Raw genomic sequence first — 23,562 nt, 5'->3', positions numbered from 1 at the left:
TCCTTTTTACTGTGATCCCCTCTTGCAACCACTTGGTGATCATGTTCTATCACTGGAGATAAAAACATAGGATGATGCTGGCAACAGGCAGGAACAGATATTTAGCTTTTGGTTTAATGGAGATAAAGTGCTACATCCAGGATGTGCTTTTTCAAACAGATTGCTGACTCAAAGTGCCTTGAGGTCAAAATCTTGGTTTTGGGCCAGGTGTTTGCCACAGTGGCTGCTGCCGCTTGGGATGCCTACATCCCGTAGTGGAGTACCTGGCTCCTAATTCCACCCGTCTGGTTCCAGCTTCCTGCTAATGTGCACCCTGGAAGGCACTCAGTGATGGCTCAAGTACTTGGGACCCTGCCACCCACATGAACAACCTGCATTGAATTCCTGGCTTTGCAAGGCCCAGCTCTGGCTGCTGTGGGCATTTGGGGAATGAATAGCAGATAGAAGCACGCTCTCTCTCGCTCGCTCTCTCTCTGCCTTTCAAATAAAATAAAAATTTTAAATTTTTTAAAAAAATCTTGATCTTTTGAACTTCAATACTTTATAGAATGCTTGGTTTTTGGAAATGTGGCAGAATCTTGCTTCCTTTTCTGTCCTTTTCAAAGAATGATTTTGAGAATTAAATGTATGCAGGGCTGGAGTTATTTATTCGTTAATGAAAATTAATAGCATTAACTTAGAGCAGTTGCACATAATAGGAGGGGCGGGTTGTTTTCTGGGTCATTATGCACCACTCACTTACAAGGCCACAGAGCATCTGTGATGGGTATGCAACAGTTTTTCAGTGCTAAAAATTAACTGCCCCTGTATTAGTACTCCTCACTAGTCCTAAGGTAGCCATCTGAGCTAGAAATGTACACTAATTCTTTTTTCTTGTGTGGTGGTGGTTTCCAAACTGATTTAGCGTGGTTCATTGAACCCTCCAGTTGGAGCCAATAATCCCACTGATCATGAAGCTTGGGTGCCATTTCTGGGGGATGAGGAGAAAAATCTCACTAAATAACTTCCCCATCATCACCAAAAAAACCAAAACCAAAGCAAACAAGCAAAAAACCTGTCTTAGAAAGTAGACTAGTGGGTGGCAGCAGCTCAAGGTAGGAGACAACAGGGAATAAGTGTTTCAAGGGTACAGTTTCAGTTTGGGATGATAAAAAGTTCTAGAAATTGCCGGTGCCGCGGCTCAATAGGCTAATCCTCCGCCTTGCGGCGCTGGCACACCGGGTTCTAGTCCCGGTCGGGGAACCGATCCTGTCCCGATTGCCCCTCTTCCAGTCCAGCTTTCTGCTGTGGCCAGGGAGTGCAGTGGAGGATGGCCCAAGTTCTTGGGCCCTGCACCCCATGGGAGACCAGGATAAGCACCTGGCTCCTGCCATCGGAATAGCGCAGTGCGCCGGCCGCAGCGCGCCTACCGCAGCGGCCATTGGAGGGTGAACCAACAGCAAAAAGGAAGACCTTTCTCTCTGTCTCTCTCTCTCTACTGTCCACTCTGTCAAAAATAAAAAAAATTAAAATTAAAATTAAAATTAAAAAAAAAAGTTCTAGAAATGGATAGGGGTGACAGCTGCACACAATGTGAGCATACTTAACACCATTGAACTCTACACTGGAAAAGATTAAAATGAGGGGCCGGCGCTGTGGTGTAGTAGGTTAATCCTCCACCTGCAGTGCTGGCATCCCATATGGGTGCCAGTTCTAGTCCCGGCTGCTCCTCTTCCAATCCAGCTCTCTGCTATGGCCTGGAAAAGCAGTAGAAAATGGCCCAACTGCTTGGGTTTCTTCACCCATGTGGGAGACCTGGAAGAAGCTCCTGGCTCCTGAAGAAGCTCTGGCCATTGTGGCCATTTGGGGAGTGAATCAGTGGACGGAAGATATTTTTCTGTCTCTCCCTCTCACTATCTGTAACTCTACCTCTCAAATAAATAAATAAAATCTTAAAAAAATTAAAATGATAAATTTTATGCTGTGTATTTTACAACAAAAATTTAAAAATTCATGCTTCGATAACCAGAAGATCTTATTAAAGATGCAAAGTTGAGCAGTTGAAAATACACTTGGAACCATAGCATGAAAAATTTACATTTATGAGGTAGGTGTTGTGGTGCTGTGGGTTACACTGGGCATGGGATGACTGCACCCTATATAGGAAGTTGGTTAGAGACTCCTCTGCTTCCAGTCTAGCTTCCTGCTAATGCACCTGGGAAGGCAACAGATGGTGGCCCAAGTGCTTGGGTCCCCACCATGCTTGTGGAAGACCCTGATGTAGTGCCTTTCTCCTGGCTTCTGCCTGGCCCAACCCAGCTGTTGTGGGCATTTGGGGGAGTGAACCAGTGGATGGAAGATGTCTATGTCTGTCTCTGTAACCCTGCCTTTCAAATAAATAAATACATAAATATTTTCAAAAATTACAGTATCTAACAGTTTTCAATGAAAATAGTGTTTTCTGTACATGAAATTTGATGCTTACTTTAACAACCAGGAAAATGAAGATCAGAGGATGTAGTTTGGTTGATTTAGTGTTAAAGAAGCTCAACTCAAGTTTTTCTTTTCTTTTCTTTTTTTACTTTAAATGCAGTTTCTTGGTCCACATATTGCCTGAAATACAAATATGGATGTCATACTGCAATCTTCACTGATCCCAAGTCCTGTGTCTAACAGTCACCCCTTACTTAAAATCCTTCATTCCGATTGCAATTAGAATAAAACTCAATCTTGTTTCTCAGTCTTCCTAGGCCCCGAGAGGCTGGGCCCTCAGCACCCCTCCAGTCTCATTCAAGACTCCTCCTGGAGAAACAGATTTCCCTAGCACCAAGGACTCCACTCAGTTCTGATAGCCAACCTCTTGCCTGCTGCAAGACCTTCGCAGTCTTTCCCTCTGCCTTAAGCAATTCCCCAGAGCCTTTCCTACATCTGATCACTCTGGTTTTTAAAGCCATCTTGTTATTTGCTGTCCCAGGATTCCTTTCTTTTTTCTTTTTCTTCCTTCCTTTTTTTTTTTTTTTTTTTGACAGACAGAGTGGATAGTGAGAGAGAGAGAGAGAGAGAAAGGTCTTCCTTTTGCTGTTGGTTCACCCTCCAATGGCCACCCTGGCCGGCGCACCGCGCTGATACGAAGGCAGGAGCCAGGTGCTTCTCCTGGTCTCCCATGGGGTGCAGGGCCCAAGCACTTGGGCCATCCTCCACTGCACTCCCTGGCCATAGCAGAGAGCTGGCCTGGAAGAGGGGCAACCGGGACAGAATCCGGGGTGCCGGTGCCACAAGGCAGAGGATTAGCCTATTGAGCCGCGGCGCCGGCTCCAGGATTCCTTTCATAACAACTTTTTTTTTTAAAAAAAGATTTTATTCATTTATTTGAGAAGTAGAGTTACAGACAGTGAGAGGGAGAGACAGAAAGGTCTTCCATCCGCTGGTTCATTCCCCAAATGGCCAGGAGCTTCTTCCGGGTCTCCCACATAGGTGCAGGGGCCCAAGGCCTTGGGCCATCTTCTACTGTTTTTCCAGGTGCGTTAGCAGGGAGCTGGATCGGAATAAGAAGAGCCAGGACTCGAAACGATGCGCATATGGGATGCCGGCAGGTGGAGTGTTAACCCACTGCCCCACAGTGCCAGTCCTCTTTCATAACTTTTAAGGCATGTTTTCCCTCAAAATATGACATATTTATTGTCCTTTTTCTCCCACTAAACTGTAGCTCCCTGAAGGCAGATTTTTTGTGTTTCCCTCACCACCAGTGTCCCTTGATTTCCCTTGACTGTTGATTGACGATTGAATACGATGCATGAAGTGGAGTTAGTAAAAGGGATGGGTGCCTATTCGCGCAGGTTTGGAACCTTAACTCGAAACCTAGGGGATTTTTAGGGGCCCGTTTCTTCTGTCCTTGGTCCAGGGAGTAGTATCTAACACCGAGTACTTTCAGGCACGATGCTGAGTACCTCATCCGTACCACAGAACTTATCCCTCGGAGCAACCGTGTGGAGGTCATCAGCCTTTATGATCCTCACCTTGCAGAGGCAGCCTGCCAACAGCCACTAATGGTGGTGCCATATCCAGTTAACCAATGTAATGGGCACCCCCGCCGCCGCCGCCAATAGGTATTTTATCAACGTACTTTTTAGAGAACCCCCGTGAATTCCCCGGGTCACCAGACCGTCTATCTCGGGACGGAAACCTACCAGGAGGCTGCTCACCCCTCGGGGGCTTTCCTGGTGAACCTGCACGCCCTCCGTGAGGGATCCGCGGTGCAGAGCGCCGCGCTGGGCTCGGGCTGGGCTGTCTGAGGACTCCCGGCAGAGCCAGGGAGGAAGAAACAGGTCATTCGGCGAGGCCTGGATCCCCGTGCCTCCCTCCGGTGGTGAAAGAGGAAGGGAGAGTACGCCTCGCCCACGCGCGCCCGGGGCTCGGGATCTCCCGACCTGAGGTGGGGAACCACGGTGCATTTCCCCAACTCTCCCGCGCGTCACGAGAGACCTCGGCTCAGCCCCGCCCACTTTCCCCGCCCAGTTTCGGGGCCGGCGCTAGGACCCCACGTCCCTCAAGCAGGCCCTCCCGCCGGCCCCTCGGGTCAGGTCGGCTTGCAATTGGAGCCTGCGGGCTCGGCTCCCGCCCCCGCCTCCTCCGTCACTGCCAAGATGGCGCCGGTCGCGGCGGCCGCCGCGGCTGGAGCTGAGGAAGGAGGCGGAGGCAGCCGCGGCCGCGAGGGGAGGGGGAGTCCCGTCTGACTGAGACGGCAGGCCTGGGCGGGCGGGGGTGCCTCGCAGGGCGGAGCGCCGGGCTGGGGATGAGCTAAGCGGGCTCAGCGCCGAGGCACTGAGCCCCTCGTGTCCCGCCGCCGCGCGTGAGGGGGATCGGACGCCGCTCTCCAAGCGCGGCTCACTGGCCGCCCGGGAGCCAGCAGGGAGGTGAGTGCGGGGGCGACGACGACACGAGGGCTAGCGGCGGCGTGGGGAGCTGTCACGGCCCCGGGAGGTGACAGCCAGGGGCGCGGGGAGCGGGGCGGCCGGGCTCGGGCTGGCGGCGCGGCCGGCCGCGACCTCCGCCCGGGGCTTCCGCGGAGCCCGGCGGTCCCCCGCGGGTCGGGTCCGCGCCGGCACGGAGCGGCGCTGCTGCGGGGCGCGCCCGCGCTGGGGGCTCCGCCGTTTGCCTTCCAGAGCTCCTTTTCGGGCTGGCCGGGGGCGCTCGTTGTTTGGGGGTGGGGGCGGGGGCGGGGAGGGGGAGGTCCTGGAGCCCGGTTCTGACAAGCCCGTTACGTAAGGCGGAGGTGGCTTCCCGGAATCCCACCTGCTCGGTATTTTGGACTGGCGGCGGGGAGCGCGGGACGCCCCGAGGCCGCCTTTCCTCCTGGTGGTCAGCCCCGCGCTCCTCGGCCCGCGGGCGCTGCTTCTACGGGGGCCCGGCCGGCGTCCGGTTTTCATTTTTTTTTTTTTTTTCAGTCTTTATTTTTAGGGGATGGAGAAGAAGGGGGAAGGAGAACGATTTCTGATTGCCACCATTCCCTTCCCTTTGAAGTTTGTCGCTTTCTGGATGGGGAAGAGAAAATTTTAAAAAAAGGCTTGTGACCTAAAATTGGGTCGCAGCGACAGCTTTTCATTATCGTGCTTTTAAATGACAGATGTGCCGGGAGATTTTTGTTGTTGTTCCAGTGTGCTTTTAACTGCAACGTATGGTTATGCCTGGAGCCTTAGAGAGAGGTTTTGTCTTACAGGACAGTTATTTCTTGTTTGCAGCAGCGAGACGGGCATCCGTCAACAGGCATGTGTTTATTTGAGGAGAAAACGCGTGTCAGCCAGCTAGGGACCGGAGAGGGCAGAAATTGTACTGCTCTGTGAATCTGCTATTCTTTAGCATGTAGTACATACATTAATGAAAAGAATAGCCCAAGTGGAAAAGAACCAATCTCACTGAATTGCAGGCTGTCGTTTGGCATGTATACGGTCTCGTTCTGTGTTCTGCTTACCCTGATCTGCCTCTCCTCTCCTTGAGGGAAGCAGGTGGAGACACCTGTAAACAGGGAAGCCCAGGTTACCCTAATCTGTTGAAGTACATTGGAGATGATTGCAGAGGATTCCCTGGGGATCCGCGATGGGATAATAAGTAAGGACTCTTGGGCAAGTTATTCCGTTTATGTTTACAGCAGCCCCAGTACTCAGGTCCTGAAAACTTAAGTGTATAGAATTTCTGAGCTATTTGAACCTTGTTTGAACTTAAAATAATTATAAGATTGTGTTTGGTTTCTTTTATGGGAATTTTGTTTTGATTTGGGCAGAAGTGAACATTTTGGGAAAGTTTTTACTTCATTTTCACAATTTCTGTCTGAACCACAGTTCTCGCTAAGAGACTAGAGTAGCATGTATCGTCATCATTGTTATCCAGTATATATCACAGAATTCTCTTTTTCTGAGTGATTAGATATAGACAACTTCACTGTGGCATTGGTAAGCATGTGCTTGTTAGGAACGTAAGTTGATCTTGACTGCAGCCCAATATTTGGGAGTAAATATGAGCAAATTTTGGCCTGAATTCTAAACTTGTATACACAAATTTACGTTTTTGAAAAATGATGAGGCAGTATGACTTTTCTGTTTGTACAGTAGTGTCAGGCAGCTGATGAGATTTGTTTTCAGCCTTTTCACGTGAACTACCATTGGTTTAAGACTTATTGATTCTTAAGTTCCTGGAACTATTGTCCTGTTTTGGGCAACTTGAATAATATTTGGTATAATTGAGAGGTTATAAGAAGAAGACAGAGTGCATGGCATTTATTATTCATTCAAAAAATGATAAAAATGGCAGAGTGGTAGACAGAAACTCACTGTTTTCCCATTGAGGGACCTTAGTTACATTATCTTTTGTTTGCAGTTTCTCTGAGCATTCCACTTACTGTAAAAACCTAGTTTAACCCCTGTACAGATTGAGACATTTTGTATATTACCAATCTTGTTCTATTCCTATTTAAAGTGATGGTTTTTTGTGGTAAGTGGAAAACAAAGTGGCTCTACCAGGAAAGTTGACTTGCTATTCTTGCTTGCTTGGCTATCAGAAACCTATCTTTGTGGGGCTTTCCTCTTTCCTACCAGAGATAGAAAGCAAAGAAAAGTTTATAATTTTTTTTACTTTCTTACTTTTTTAAAAAAATTATTTATTTGAGTGACAGAGAGATAGGGAGAGAGAAATAACTTTGATTTGCCAGCAATGGCTGGGACTGGGCTGTACCAAAGCTGGGAACCAGAAATTCCATCTAGATCTCTCCCCTGGGTGGCGGGAACCCAGTCCCTTCTGCCATCACTGTTGTTTCCCAGGGTCCACATAAGCAGGAAACTGGAGTCAAACCAAGCCAGGGATCAAACCCAGGCACTCTGAAATAAAATTCAGGCATCTTAACTGACGTCTTAGCCACTAAGCTAAAAAATGCCTGCCCCATTTGCTTTTTTGTGAATGCCCTAGATTGATCGATGTTTTATTGTTCAGTAGAATCTGAGGGGGAGTTGGGAGAGTCAAGCACCCCACACTGTACTACTGGATATTGGAGTTACCACTGTGAATTCTGAAAGAGCAGTGTAGAACTTTACATTTAAGAAGCGGTTAACTTACATAGTGTGCTATTGTAGAGTGTGAAAAATTTTAATGGTCACATTTTTCTATTATGTGGAAATGGTGAAATTAATGATAATCTTTGTCATGGATGTTGCTATTAAAAACCATGTTTTCAAAAATATTTAACAACATGGGAAAGTATAGTATAATATTGATAGAAAATTCAGAAAATAAAGAACTATATACTGTATTCTTATTTAGAACACGTTACTTGAAAGTGGAAAAAAGTTTGATAGGAAATAAAATATTAACAGGTATCATCTCAGGATGATGGCTAATTTTTATCTGGTGTTTATTTTTCTCCATTCTCACTTCTAAACCATTAATACTTTTTTTTAAAAAAAGATTTATTTATTAAAAAAGAGATTTATTTATCTGAAAGGAAAAGTTACAAAGAGGCAGAGAGAGGGAGAGGGAGAGAGAAAGATCTTCAATCCGATGGTTCACTCCCCAAATGGCTGCAGTAGTTGGAGCTGGGCCAATCTGAAGTCAGGAGGCAGGAGCTTCTTCCAGGTCTCTCACATGGGTCCAGGGGCCCAGGGATTTGGGCCATCTTCCACTGCCTACCCAGGTGCATTAGCAAGGAGCTGGATCGGAAGTAGAGCAGCCAGGACTCGAACCAGCACCTACTATGCCATGGCGCCGGTCCCACCATTATTACTTTTATAATTACAAAAGTGAAATAAAATATTTTCAAGGGTCATAGGAGAAAATACTGAGAAATTCCATATAAACTGGATAGAAAAGCCATATTATTTATGATTCTTTGTCTGCAAAATCAAGCCACAATATGGTGCTTATTTCAAGTACAGAATAATGGAAACAGCAGGTAATTTAGGTGAAGGCATTCTCTTAATTACTAGCACCAACCTTGTAATAGTTTTACATATATGGATGTTTCATATGAATGTGCATTGCTCTTCTCCAGCCTCCCCACTCTTTGTTTCCCACGCTGAAACTGTTCTGGGGGCCAGGTGATATGGCACAGTAGATGGAGCTGCTGCTTACCATGCCAGCATCCCCTCTGCTTCCGATCCGGCTCCCTGTTAGTGCATCTGAGAAGGCAGCAGAAAAGGGCCCACAAGCTTGGGCCCCTGCTACCCATGTGGGAGACCAGGATGGAGATCCTGGCTTCTCTGACCTAGCCCTGACTGTTGCAGCCATGAGGGGAGTGAACCAGTAGATAGAAAAGTCTCAATCTGTTTTTTCTCTCTCTCTCTTTGCTTTTCTGCCTTATGGATAGATGGACAGATTAAAAAAAAAAAAAAGTCTGTTTTGTCTTGACAGTGCCACCCATCGATGGACTCCCCAGATTATATTTTCCTTTTAACTTCATCTGTCAGTAGTCTTTATATGTTTATGAGATACCAGCTATTTTGCTAGTTACTGAAGGTATAAAGGTAAATGATACATGATTTCTGCCTTCAAATTCTGAGAATGCTTTTTTTCCCCTTTTTTGGGCCATTAGTACACATTGTGTATTCTACTTTTCCTGTTTCAGCGCTAACAGCCTGACACCTCAGGTGCTCATAGGCTCTTTGTAACATTCGTAATGGGAAACTATGTTTGAGTTCCAGACAAACAATTTGCAAATAAATTGTTGGAACAGTACTTGATTGTAGGGAGGGGAATCTTAAATTCAGAAGACCTATTTATATGTTTTATGTATGGCTAAACACATCTTACACTTTCTTGGTTCCTTTTTTGCTTCCATCTGTTAAAAATCACAAACAACTAGAAAGCAAGAGAGAAAAAGAGACAAACTATCAAAAATATATCATAGAAAATAATGAGCCATAAGAATGTATAGTAAGATACCATTTCTGGTATACTTTGCTAAAACCTGTATCTTTTGATCTGTGTAAAAGTACATTTTCCATATATATATATATATATATATATATATATATAAATAATATATGCATACATAAACTCATACAGTTTAAATGTTTATATATTTGTTTTCATTTGATTTGAAAAGCAGAGAGAAATTAGAGAGCTTCCGTCCTCTGGTTCAGTCCCCAGATGCCTGCAACAGGGCTGGGCCAGGCTAAAGCCAGGATCCAGGAACCCAATTTGAGTCTCTGATATACTGGAGCTATCATCCACTGGCTCCCAGGTGCCCATTAGCTGAAGCTGGAATGGAAGGAGAGAAGATTGGATAGGAAGGCACTCCAGTACGGATGCAAGTGCCAAATGCCCACCCCTGCTCCCACTGTTTAGCTGCTTTTGTTTTCAAAAACACCTGAAATATGAAGATCCTTTATTTTTTGCTGTAACACTGTTTTGTGGCTGGGACTTTTTTTTTTTTTTTTTTTTTTTTTTGAAGAGAGATAGAGATCTTCATCTGATTCACTCCCCAGGTGGCTGCAACAGCCAGGTCTGGGCCAGACAGAAACCAGGAGCCAGGAACTCCATCCTAGGTCTCCCTACATGGGTGGCAGGGACCCAAGTCCTTGAGCTAATATGTGCTGCTTACCCAGGTGCATTAGCAGGAAGCTGGATCAGAAAGTAACTGGAACTTGAACCAAACAGGACACTTCTTTGTGGGATGCTGGTGACCTATGTGTCAGCTTAACCCACTGCACCACAATGCTGATCCTATTTTATTTTTGAAAAGTTTTTAAAATAAATAAAACTACCAAAAATATTTTTGCTTTTTACTTCAGATAAATATTTAATATGAAAGAACTGTATATATAGACACAGCACACCAAATTCTAAAGAAGCAGTGTAGAGGGGCCAGTGCTTTGGTGCAGTAGGTTAAAGCCCTGGCCTGCAGTGTCAGCATCCCACATGGATGCCATTTCGAGCCCTGGCTGCTTCACTTCCAATCTACCTCCCTGCTGTTGCACCTGGGAAAGCAGCAAAGGGTGACCAAGTCCTTGGGCTGCTGTACCCGCATGGGAGACCCAGTTGAAGCTCCTGGCTTTGGATTGGCTCAGCTCCAGCCATTGTGGAGTGAATTTGGGGTGTGAACCAGCAGAGGGAAGACCTCTCTGTGTCTCTACCTCTCTCTATAACTGCCTTTCAAATAAATAAATCTTAAAAAAAAGAAGCAGCAGCAGTGTAGAACTTTATACTTGAACATTACTAATTAAGTTAAAATCCCTTTTGTTCTTCCGTGGTTTCATCCTCTCCCTTCTCCCTTCATCTCCCTTCCTAGTTCATAAAGTATATCGCTGGCATTATTTGGGTGCTCTGAAAGACTGAGGGCTTTAGAGCCATACTCTCTTGGTTTGAATCTTGACTCTGCTATTTAATAATTTTGTGATTATAGGCCAAGTTATTAGTCTTTGTGTGTCTCAATGTTTTCATCCAGCAAATCAGAATAAATAGAAGTATCTACTTCATGAGGTTGTTGTAAAAATTGTTTATTTACATTATTTATTTACATTATTTATTTATATGAGGTGCTTAAAACTGGCTGGATTTTTTTATCTGCTAGTAAATTTAAGCGCTGTTTACATTGTTATGTCATGGTACGTGTATATTAAAACTTGCTTTTTTCATTTTGCTTTTTCCCTCCCTCAATTTTTGTTGGTACTTTGGGAGTGCTTCATCCATCTTCACTGCTGTGTTGTGTTCCATAGGCTAAGGCATCATTTTCTCTGAGCACTTATATGGTTTTCAGTTTTTTATCTATTAAACATTGCCTCATGAACACCTCTGTATCTCTGGAAGCAATATGGCAGAATTTCTCCAGGTCAAGTATATGATTGTCAAATTGCTGGGTCCTAGGATGTAATTGTTTTCCTCTTTTTGAGATATTTATAGAATATTGGCAAATAATTCCTGTTTCTCCATATCCTTGCCAGCAGTTAATGTTGTCACACTTGTTGATTTTTTCCTATCTGAATGGTGTGCAATGACATTTCATTTTTGTCCTATTTTTATTTTTCTTCGTCTTCTTTGTTAGTGTTTTGGGTTATTCTTCAGTGGTTTACCTATACTTATCTTTTATATTTTTTTCTATTGGACTATCTTTTTGATTTGTAAAATTTTTTGTTTGTTTGAAGTATTTTCAGGATAGTTAATAAACATTACAGACTTGTTTTTATTTGGTTTTTGAAGTTTCTAGATGTATTGAACAATGACCAATACTGGACCCAGGTTATTATAATTTTGTACTATAAGGGCTGGTACTGTGGTGTAACAGGTTAATCATCCACCTGCGGCACCAGCATCCCTTATGGGTGCCAGTTTGGGTCCTGGCTGCTCCCTGCTGATGGCCTGGGAAAGCAGAAGGTGACCCAGGTGTTTGGGCCCCTGCCACCCATGTGGGAAAAGCAGATGAAAATCCTGGCTTCTGCCTGGCCCAGCCTCTGCTGTTGTGGCTGTCTGAGGAGTGAACCAGTAGATGGAAGATCTCGCCATCTCTCCCTCTGTCTCTGTAACACTGACTTTCAAATGAATAAGTAGATCTTAAAAAAGAGCACTCACGAAAGTAGTATTTCCTAAGGCTTAGTCAGAATAGTACTGTATATGTATTTGCTCATTTAAATCTCACAAGTAATCTATGAATTAAGTAATTATTTTGCCTGTTTTAAAGATGAGGAAATTAAGACACAGAGAACATGTCTAAGATCACAGAGCTCTCAAATGACAGACCTGCAGTGTGAGTGCAACCGCTCTGATTGTGGAGCATATACTCTTAATCCTGTTGGCATATTATTTCTAAATAAGCAAGAACAGCTCAAAAAGCAGTAAGAGTTTTGAAGGAAGTAAAACAGGGTGATCTGAGAGGATGACAGAAAGAAGCTCCTCAAGGGACTTCTTAGGGAAGCCCTTTTTTAGAAAATGACACTTGACAGACAAGAAAAAACTGGCCATGTGAAGAGCTGAGGAAAAGAGCTTGAGAAAACATCAAGTACAGAGTCTTGCAGGGCAACAAAACGTGGGCTGTTCGAGAATAGAAGGGCAATCGTCGTGGCTAGGTGTGGTGAGCAGAAGTGAAAATAGTCCATGAGGGCCTGTAGCACTTATTATATGTGAGGTTCCCTGCATCAAATCACCCTTTACCTTAATTTTACAGGTGAGAAAATCATAGTCTGCATTGGCTTAGAATTACCTCTTTTTCTTACTTTTTATGCTATTGTAGTCTAATCTCTGCCACTCTGCCAGTTCTGTCACTAAGCTTGTTCTTGCTTACTAAAGTAACCAATGATAATAATACTGTGGGTCGCTTTGTCAAGAAACTCTGCTCCTTGACTCCCACCACACCACCCCTTGTGTGTATTCTGGAGCTTTTCAGTGTGTGAATCATTTCCTTGGAGGGTTTGCCATCCCATAAGGAAGAATGCTTCCAGGTTTGGCCATTTGTTCTTTTAGCCTTTGCATTTTTCCTAAGTTATAGTTATCCCTGTAGTTTCAATTATCAGGTATCTATCTGCCAGTTACTCCCCGGATTGTTTTCCCAGCATCAATATCCTTCCAAAGCATCAGATTGCCTTACTTTACTGCTGACTTATCATCTTCATCTCAGACTCCTCTTGTCCAAAGTGAATTTGTTTACCTACTTAAAGCTTTTTTTTTTTTTTTTAATCTGTGGTTTCAGATATATCATGGACCACTGCTGTATTCATTATCCTGGGAAGAAATGCAAGAATCATTCGGGATTCCTCCCTCTTTGCTTATAACTCTTCATTTATTGAATTCTGCTAGATTTATCTCCCAAATTTTTCCTACCATCCTTATTTCAACTACTTCATCTATTAGAAGCCATTTCCTTACCTTCCCACTGGTTTTCTTGTTTTTGGTTTTATCTCCTTGAGATTCTCCTTCCCAGAATTGTCAGAATGGTGTTTCTACACAATTCTGAAAATTTTTCATTGATTGTCCATTGTCAACTCGATAAAGTCTGAACCCCTCACCATGTCATTAAAATGCTAAATGTGGGACAGACATTGTGGCACAACAAATTAACCTGCCACATGGAACCACAACACTGGCCCCCAAAATAAATAAGTCTTACAAAGATCCAAACTCCCCTTGTAGAATGGGCTTTTAGCCCATCTAATGGTCGTTAACATGTCTGTGTTCCATATGTGAGTGCTGGGTTCTGAGTACTGAGTACGGCTCCATCATCCTGTCTGTGCAGGCCCTGGGAGGGGTTTCTACCATCCCCATGGGATACTTTGACAGGGTTCTGGTTTCTGGCCTCAGCCCTGTCCCAGGCCTGGCTGCTCAATTCATTTGTGGAGTCAACCAGAGGATAGTTATCTCTGTAGCTACCTCTCAAATATAAATAAATGAATGAATGAAAAGAAAGAAAAGAAAAATGAAAAAAAAAAAGGCATTGTGGCATTAAGCTTCACTTTGCGACACCTACATTGGGCATTGGAGTGCCATTTTGGGTCCTGGATACTTTGTTTGCAATCCAGCTTCCTGTTAAGGCATCCTGGGAGCCAACAGAAGATAGTTTTCAAGTGCTTCTGTGTACATAGGAGACCCAGACTGTATTCTAGGCTCTTGGTTTCAGCGTGGCCTTGTCCTGGTAATTCAGACTTTGGGGGAATGAAACCAGTGGATAGAAGATCTCCCTGTCTCTCTGCCTTGACCCACCTTCCCTGCCCCCCAACCCAGTGGTCTCCTTCTCTCCCTCTGTATTTCTATGTGTCTTTCTCTGTGCCACTTTACCTTTCAGGTAGATGAAAATAAATATCATTTAAAATAGATATGTTATTTCTCTTAAAAAAATAAACCTCTTCATAATTTGACTTCTGACTGATTCTCCAATTTTACCTTTCATAATTTCTGTTTTCCACTTTTCACTCTAGCCATACTATTCCCTGAATATTTTTGATTGCTGACCATTGCAATTTGTAGTCTTCTACATGAAAAGTCTTTGTTCCCTCCTTCCCTTTTCATTTTCCTATGTAACTCCTTTTCACCCTTTAAGACTCAGCCCTGATATTACTTCCTATAGAAAGCCTTCCCAGAACCATACTCTTGTCTGTATTATTGGATCTTCCCTGGAATAATCTAACAACCTCAAGTACCTAGGACAGTGCCTGGTCCAGAAAAGGCACTCAATAAGAATGTGTTGAATGAATTATTGCAGTACTAGAGAGGCAGTGTAAAGCATAAAGTAGTTTGCTCTAGACCTGGGCTGCCTGGGATTGAAACCTGGCTTTGTTGTTTGTGTTATCTCTGTGTACTTCTGTGTCTCCCATGTAAAATGGGGATAAGGATGACTTCATAAGGTTGTTGTGAAGCTTAAATTTGTTAGTGCAAGTAAAGTATTTAGAACAATGCCTGGCACTTCGTAAATAACGTTTGTAAGTAATAGAAACTGATTCAACATAACTTACTCAAAAAATGGAATTAATGGCACGTATACCAGGGATTTCAACTGATGATCGCCAAGCCTCATGAAGGGGAGAGGAGCCAGGAACTAGAAATTCTTCAGTAATCCATGCAGCTGTTTTGTTTTTGTTTTTGTTTTTAACCACACTGGGGCAGCAAGGTTTTTCTATTTCTCCCTACTTGCTCAAATTCATTTTTCTGCCTGGCTTGACATATCTTTTAAATTCATATATTGGCTCATGGTTCTATGATCCCATTCTAAACCCCTGAGAGAAAATCCAACTTGAAGCAAGTATCTATCTGATCGAAACCAAGATTTTATAGAACGTGACTTTTAAGCCCACTTTTTACCAGAGTGGATACTGGATATACAACTCTCTGAGGACAGGGCTAAATAGGTATTCTAAATGGTGGTGATTACAAGGAATACTAAGCCATGATATATACAATTGATATTTTATAAATAAAATCCTCTAGTGGCTTTATATAGATGTAAAGAACTTGGGGGCAGCGCTGTGGCATAGTGGGTAAAGCCGCCACCTACAGTGCCGGCATACCATATGGGCACCGGTTCAAGTCCTGGCTGCTCAACTTCCAATCCAGCTCTCTGCTCTGGCCTGGAAAAGCAGTAGAAGATGGCCCAAGTCCTTGGGCCCCTGCACCTGTGTGGGAGAACTGGAAGAAGCTCCTGGTTCCTGGCTTTGGATTGGCACAGCTCCGGCCATTGTGGCCATCTGGGGAGTTAACCAACAGAAGGAAGACCTTTCTCTCTCTTTCTGCCTCTCCTTCTCTCTGTGTAACTCTTTCAAGTGAATAAATAAACAAATATTTAAAAAAAATAAAGAACTTAAATGATACTGCCCTGAAGCTATAGATGATTATTGTGAAAGCTGTAAAAGTATCTCCCTTTTTCAAGTTAAAGCCAGAGGGGAAATTTTTTTAGCTTCTGCATACAGAATTCAAAGTTTGCCTTACTTTATTTAATGAACACATATATGTTTATATATACCTTTAACCTTATATTAGTACCATTGTTATATTAGTACCATTGTTAGTATGTCATGTCTTTTTTTCATTTAGCAAATATTTACTGATTGCCTACTCTGCAGGGTCTGTGCTAAAACAGGTGTTTACAGAGATGGAGATGTGACATTGCTTTGCTCTCAAAAAAGTTAATAATCCAGTTGAGAAGATAAATATTCAAAGAAATAATTACCATGTTAATATGATAACCATAATTGAGGTATGTGCAGGATACTCTTGAAGCATAAGAAAAGAAAATGACAGTCTCTCTTTTTTTTTTTTCCAGATTTTATTTATTTCTTTGACAGGCAGAGTTAACAGACAGTGAGAAAGAGAGAGAGAGAAAGATCTTCCTTCCATTGGTTCACTCCTCAAGTGACCGCAACAGCCAACGCTGCACTGATCTGAAGCCAGGAGCCAGATGCTTCTTCCTGGTCTCCCGTGTGGGTGCAGGGGCCCAAGCACTTGGGCCATCGTCCACTGCCCTCCCAGATCACAGCAGAGAGCTGCCTGGAAGAGAAGCAGCTGGGACTAGAACCGGCATCCATATGGGATGCCGGCGCCGCAGGCGGAGGATCAACCTGCCATGGCACCAGCCCCAGAAAATGACAGTCTCTTATGGGGAAAGTGGTAGGAAAGGCTTCAAACCAGGAGCTGGCCATTTGAATGGGTATTTTGGTAGGAGAAACTGAATTTGCAAAGGTAAAATGGAGTTGATTAAAGGGAGAACTGTTAAGTAGTTCAGAATGGCTGAAGTGAATTTTATATCATTCATCTTAAACTGAAATTAGAACTTTCCAGCCCTGTCCTTCACATGGTAGTAAATAATACCTTTTTCAAAAGCAGTTGTAGATTTTAGAATACTCAAATCATTTTTTTCTATAACTTTGAAGTCACTTTTGAGAATGAGATGTCATTGATTATTTGCTGTTAGGCTTCCTTATCAGATTTTTCTAATAGTGATAGGTTCATTGGTTTGTTAGTTCCTTTTTGTGGTGGATTTTTCTTCCATACAGTGGATGACTGAAAATGGCAGTGCTTGGGGCGGCACTGTGGCTTGAAAGGCTAAGCCTCTGCCTACAGTGCCAGCATCCCATATGGGCACCAGTTTGGGTCCTGGCTGCTCGACTTCCAATCCAGCTCCTTACTGTTATGTCTGGGAAATCAGCAGAGGATGGCCCAACTACTTGGGCCTCTGCACCCACTTAGGAGACCCAGATGAAGCTCCTGGTTCCAGGCTTCGGCCTGGCCATTGCGGCCATTTGGGGGAGTGAACCAGCAGATAGAAGATCTTTCTTTTTTTTTCTCTCTCTCTCCTTCTCTTTCTGTATCTCTATCTTTGAAGTAAATAATAATTCTTAAGGAAAATGGTGGTACTTACAAAGCTTACCAAGAGTACAATTTTTATAAAATTAAGCAAAGTGATACATAGTATAAGCCTAATTTATTTTAAGTGATAAATCTCTAATGACTTAAATCAACATTGCAATTTTATAATTTGACAGAAGAGTATGTATATGTTATTTTATAAAATATTATTTTATATCAGTTTTTTTTCCCCAAACAGAATTATACCTACTGTTAAGCCAAAACCAGCATAGGCAGTTGGCAGAATGTTTTGTGCTTCACTACTCTGATCAGTTGATTAACACCTCTACTTCCCTTTTCAATTCCTTTATCCACTCATTCATGATTCCTACTCCACCCCTTCACAAATAACCAAAAAAAAAAAAAAAAAAAAAAAACCCCAAAAACCCAAATTGACTGTTCTGAGAAGTGACTGAAGTGAGGAAGGGAGGGGGCTGGGGTACCTGTGATCAGCTTTGTGTTCTTGGTGGGTGGCACTGCTGTGTGTATGTGTGTGTTTCAGGCATGAAGTTCATTTTCCTGTAGCAAGCTTAAAAATATTACCAATGTCATCAACATTGTGACTGTTTCTGCCTTTCCCAAACCCACCAGTCTGCCTTTCTCACTTTAAGTCAGGGGTTGGAAACCTTTTTTCTGCGAAGGGCCATCTGGATATTTATAACGTCATTCCTCGGCCATACAGAATCATCAGCTTAAAAATGACCCTGCTATAGATTTATTGAATTTTGAGTTCCACCTGCAGTTTCCTTGGCAGGGCCAGACCAAATGATTTTGCAGACCTTATATGGCCAGTGGGCTGGATATTCCCCACCCCTGCTAATCCTTCAAATATGCACCCTCCCTCCAGCTTTATTGAGGTATGTTGAAATAGACTTTTAATAACATTTATGAGGGAGATGATAAGCAGAGAAAAGAAAAGGTGATACCCGTGTGCTTATTCCTCCTCTTGTTTAGAATGCCCTTCCTTCTCTCTTCTATTACGCTATATGTATTTCAAGATTTAGCTGATATCTCTTTCTTTTATGACTCTGGCCCAAGCTGTGTATTCTTGTGCTATAATTATTCCTATTACCATTTATCAAATTGTTTATTTCCTTGTCTGCCTTTCTATTAAACTCCTAAAACTCAGGGTTTGTATTCTTGGTACCTAGTACAGAGCCTGGCACATTGGCAGGGGTACCATTTCAGAATTCTTGGTTTCAAATGATAGAGATCAACTCTTGTTAGGCAAAGCAAAAGACAGGAATTCACTGAAATGATATTGATTAGCCTACAGAAATGACTAGAATACCTGAGAACTAGACCCAGAGAAAAACAGGAAGAGCCAATAGGAAATAAATCTCAGGAGTAGATGATACCCAGAGTAAGAGCCATAGGAATCTCTTTATCCTGTTCAAGATACCATTGATGCCACTGGATGCCCTTGAAATATTGTCACTGCATGCTCTGTATCTGTATTATTTCTTGCTTATAAGCAATAGAAATTGTGATTTTCATAGTCTGGATATTGGAAGTCTGAGATCAGAGTGCCAGCAAGGTCAAATTCAGATGAGGACTTCTTTTGAGTGGTAAACTGATGACTTTTTGCTATATGCTCACATAACAAAGAACTGTAAGAATGAATTTTAAACTCTTTCCAACTTTAGCTTTAGATTCAAATTCTACATGGTTACATCTGATTGATCACTTTATATACCTGATTTCAAAATAGAGCAAGTATCCAACCTTCTTGGTTTTCATGGTTGGCTGGAAGACTCAACTTCCTTCCAAGGCACACAAAAGGCAGATTCTCTAAACATAGGAAGGGAGGTCAGATGATGGACAGTAAAAAATAAAACTGATACATGTCCATTTTAATAAACCTTCAGGAAGTACTTGTCAGATGAAAGAATGAAAGAATCAGTCATGATTTCCTGTCTCTAAACATTTATGTCACTAAGCATTGAAGTAATTGCAGTGCCACTAATGTAATTCAAAACAAAGTCAATACCAAACCATAAAATAAGCAAAAGATAAGCAGAATCAACAGAGTTCTGATTTTAAAATAAGTACTTCATTAATATTTAAATGAAATGAAATTATTTGAATTAACTTTTCTTTGGTTCCCCATTTTATAATATCCTAAGCACAATCCTATTTGCTTATCTGATAATCTAATCCTGGATACAGCTAGGATTTATTTATTTAGTTGAAAAACAAAGAACAGAGAAGGAGAAACAGGGAGAGGGGCATCTTTCATCTACTAGTTTACTTGCCTTCAAAGGTCTGCAACAGCCTGGGCTAGACCATGCTAGGCCAAAACCAGGAGTGAGGGGCTCCATCTGGGTCTCCTACATGGGTGACTGGACTCAAGTACTTGAGCCATCATCCACTACCTTCCCAGGTGCACTAGCAGGAAACTGGACTATAAGCATAGGGATAGCTGAGACTGGAACTAGGCACTCCAATATGCAGTGTAGGCATCCCACTACATCCCAGTATGTAGTGTAGCTTGCCTTGCTACACCACAATGGCTGCCCCATGCTAGAATTTATACTTGGCTAAAGTGATTCCAGAGCATTTAACTATTATGCCTTCCTACTTTTTGTAGTTTTATGTAGTTGTATTCAACAATGACTAAATTAAAATTTAAAGCAATAAACCAATATTTTATTTTATTTTTCCTTTTTATTTGAAAGGCAGAGAGAAGCAGAAATCTTCCGTCTGTTGGTTCACTCCCCAGATGCCCACAACAGCTGGGGTTAGCCCTGGGCCAGGCTGAAGCCAGGAGCCAGAAACTCCATCCAGGTTTTCCAGATGGGTGGGAGAGACACAAGTACTTAAGCCATCACCTGCTACTTCCTAGAGTACATTAAGAGGAAGCTGGAATCAGAAGCAGAGCTGGGACTTGAACCCAGGCATTCTGTTATGGGATGTGGGTGTCCCAAGTGGTATCTTAACTGCTATGCCAAATGCCTGTACGCAAAGCACTATTTTAGAGTGTTTAGTCAAAAAAAGTTTTTATTTTTATTTTTTTTTTAGATTTTATTCTCCCTTTTAGTTTTTATTTTAACTGATACATAAAAATTGTACATAATTATGAGATGTCTTGTGGCATGTCAATACATATATAAATTATATAATGTGGTTTATATTTACCTCCTAGTCATCTTACCCATAAAATATAAAGCCTTATTGTAGACACTTTGGAAAACTGGTATTATTTACCAAAGTTGAGTATACATATGCCATATCTACTAGCAATTAATTATTAGGTATTGTTTTAAAAATACATGCACTCATGTCTCAAAGCATGTGCACAATAATTTATACATGAATTTGTGATAATTTAAAATACCCTAACTTGGAAACAAGTCAATGTCTATTAACAATAGAATGAATAAATAAAATTATGGTATATTTTTAAAATGAAAAACTATGTGAAAATTAAAATGAACAGACTATGGCTGTGAGTATGAGCATGACTGAATCTCAAAATCGTATTGTAGGGGCCTGCGTTGTGGTGCAGTGGAGTAAGCTGTTGACTACGATGCCAGCATCCCATATTGGAGAGCTGGTTCAGGTTCTGGCTATTCTGCTTCCAGTCCATCTTTCTGCCAACGTACCTGGCCCAAGTATTTCCACCCATGTGGAAGACCACAGTGGAGTTGCTGGCTCCTGGCTATTGGCTCCTGGTTCCTGGCTTCTGCCTCCTGGCTTCTGCATGGCCCTGACTTGGCTGTTGTGGCCATTTTGGGAGTGAACCAGCATGTGGAAGATCTGTTTTTCTCTCTCCCTCTCTCTCTGTCATTCTGCTTTTCAAATAAATAAATAAATCTCAAAAAAATGTTACACAGTAAAAAAAAAAAAAAAAGCTAGACTAAAAGGGTGCATATTATATGAGTGCTTCCATGTTCCATTTTATACAAAGTCTACAAACAGCAAAAGAAGTCTAGTATTAGAATTCAAGTCTCTTTGGGATGGTTAAGAGGGCTTCCTGTTACTAGTAATGTACCATTTATTGACCTGGGAGGTGTTTATAATAGGCAATATGTTCACTTTGTGATAGTAGCTGGAGTTACACACTTTTTAATGTATGTTATACTTTAATTAAAAAGTTAAAAACAAAAAACAGGCCTGTTGCATGGATTAACTAAAGTGGTAATTAAATATCTGTAAGTGTGTTTTAAGTCAGAGGAGATCCATAGCATTAATCAGATTTTCAGAAGTATTCATGACTCAAAAGAGGTTAAGAGCCTACATCACTGAAGTCTGCATATTCAGTGAAGTTTTTTTTTAATTCAGACATTTATTGTGTATAGCTTATTTTTACAATGAGGTAAATCCTTGCTGCTAAGATAAGGTCCTCAATGTTTTAGATCCCATCCTCTGATACCTTCTCAAGGCTTTTGATTTGTCTCATGCTCATTCTCTCTTTCTCTCTATTGGATGACTGTCAGGCGTACCTCCCTTTATTTTATTCATTTTTTTAAAAAAAAGGCCCTTTGTTGATTTCATGCCTTTCTCCCTGTTACACTGTTTCTCTATTTCTGCTTCACATCAAAATTCCAAAGACTTACTTTTATTTTCTTATCTCTCATGTCTCCTTAGCTCTTTTCAGTTGGGCTTTCCTCCATCCTAATGCTTTACTGAAATAGCTTTTTCTCAAGGTCACACTGATTTGAGTTTTGATGAAACCAGTGGTTAAATATCTGTCTTTGAGAGGAAGTAGGATTAGAACATCCCAAGTAGAGATAATTACTTTAATCATAGTTTTCTCTTTTAAAAAAGATTTACTTATTTATTTGAAAGGCAGAATGACACAGACCAGCATTTGTTGGTTTATACCCTAAATGCCTGTAACAGCTAGGAGTTGGCCAGGTGGGAGCCAGAAGCCTGGAATTCCACCTGGGTCCCTTGTAAGTGGCAGGGATCCAAGTATTTAGGCCATAATCCACTGCCTTTCCAGGCTCATTAAGCAGGAAGCTAGATCAGAAGTGGAGGAGCCAGGACTTGAACTGGCAGTGTAATATGGATTATGGAAGTCCCAAGTGATTACTTAACCCCTGTTCCACAAACATCTGCCCCATTAATCATAATTTCTCATTTTATGACATTTTTGTCACTATGTAGAACCTTGCTTTAATTTTATTTTATCCTTTTATTGCTTATCTTCCCTCCCATTCCCTTTCCCACATAGGTTTGCACTTTAATATATTGAATCTTTCATCCTGAATATATCTTTGAAAACTGTGATGCTGTTTTGGATATGTATGTGTTTTAAATTTATATAAATCTTATTTTGCAGTAGACACCTTAATGTGTACTATTTTCATTCAACACTAAATTTAAGAATTTATTTGTTTCTATGTTTACATCTGTTTCATTGATTCTGACTGCTGCATGGTATCCAGTCATGATAGCTGCCACATTTTAAAATTATTCCTTTAGATATGAATACCTTGGTTTGTTTATTCTTTCACTCAGCACATATGAGTATTTACCACATACTGTTCCCCAGGCACTGTTCTAGTTGCTGGTTTTATAGCAGTGAATATAACAGCAAAATTCCTACCTTCATGGAACTTAAAATTTTGAGAGAGGATAGATCAAACAAATATGTAAAATGTTTAATATGTTAGGTACTGAAAAATGGCTAAGGTGAAAAAATTAATACAGGAAAGCAGAGAATATGCCATAAACCTCCATGTGCAAGTTTTTGTTTGGACATATATTTTCAACTCATTTGGTTAAATACCAAGAAGTGCCATTGCTGAATCATATGGTAAGAGTATGTTTTATCTAGATTTGTAAGAAACTACCAATATGTCTTCCTAGCCCCCTACTCCTAATTTTACTCCCAAAATAACTCATTTTTTTTATTTTGGAGTCCACAGTCCCTTGAGACTATCAACTATCTTAACTGATTATATATACAGGCCAAATCTCATGTTCCAATTTATGTTTTTCCTGTAAGTATGTTTTTGTTAGGGAAGTGGCTTCAGGACTAAAGGAGATTTCCAAAGAAATAGTTGTTCTGACTGTAGTTATATAAGTAAAATTGTCAAGTCAGCATTTTGGATCTCAGTGGTGAGTTACGACTGGTGATATAAATTTGAGAATAATCAGCATTTAGTGGTACAGTAAGTTTTCTTGGAAATAAGAAAGGGAAAGATCAAGGATGGTTTGATTACTGAACATAGGTTAAAGGTGTTTAACGAAGATACACTTTGTCCAGGGCTGGTCCTGACCATTAGAATGTTTAGAGCACTATATCATATAACCTCACTAAGCTGGTGT

General features: G+C 41.8%; 1 protein-coding gene across 8 annotated transcripts in view; it reads left to right on the top strand.

Annotated features, from left to right (window-relative positions):
• The first annotated feature begins 4,771 nt into the window (after window positions 1–4,771).
• Window positions 4,772–23,562, top strand: part of DENND4A (DENN domain containing 4A) — a 131,047-nt gene continuing 112,256 nt past the window's right edge. For all 8 annotated transcript variants that reach the window (XM_062206164.1, XM_062206161.1, XM_062206166.1 and 5 more), the window contains exon 1: window positions 4,772–4,892. The gene's annotated coding sequence lies outside the window, so the exon portion shown is untranslated. The remainder of the gene's footprint in view (window positions 4,893–23,562) is intronic.

This window comes from Lepus europaeus, chromosome 11, assembly GCF_033115175.1.
Source record: "Lepus europaeus isolate LE1 chromosome 11, mLepTim1.pri, whole genome shotgun sequence".
In the NCBI taxonomy this organism is placed as follows: domain Eukaryota; kingdom Metazoa; phylum Chordata; class Mammalia; order Lagomorpha; family Leporidae; genus Lepus; species Lepus europaeus.
The sequence above is the reverse complement of the archived record's forward strand: the minus strand, read 5'-3'. Positions and strand labels throughout refer to the sequence as shown.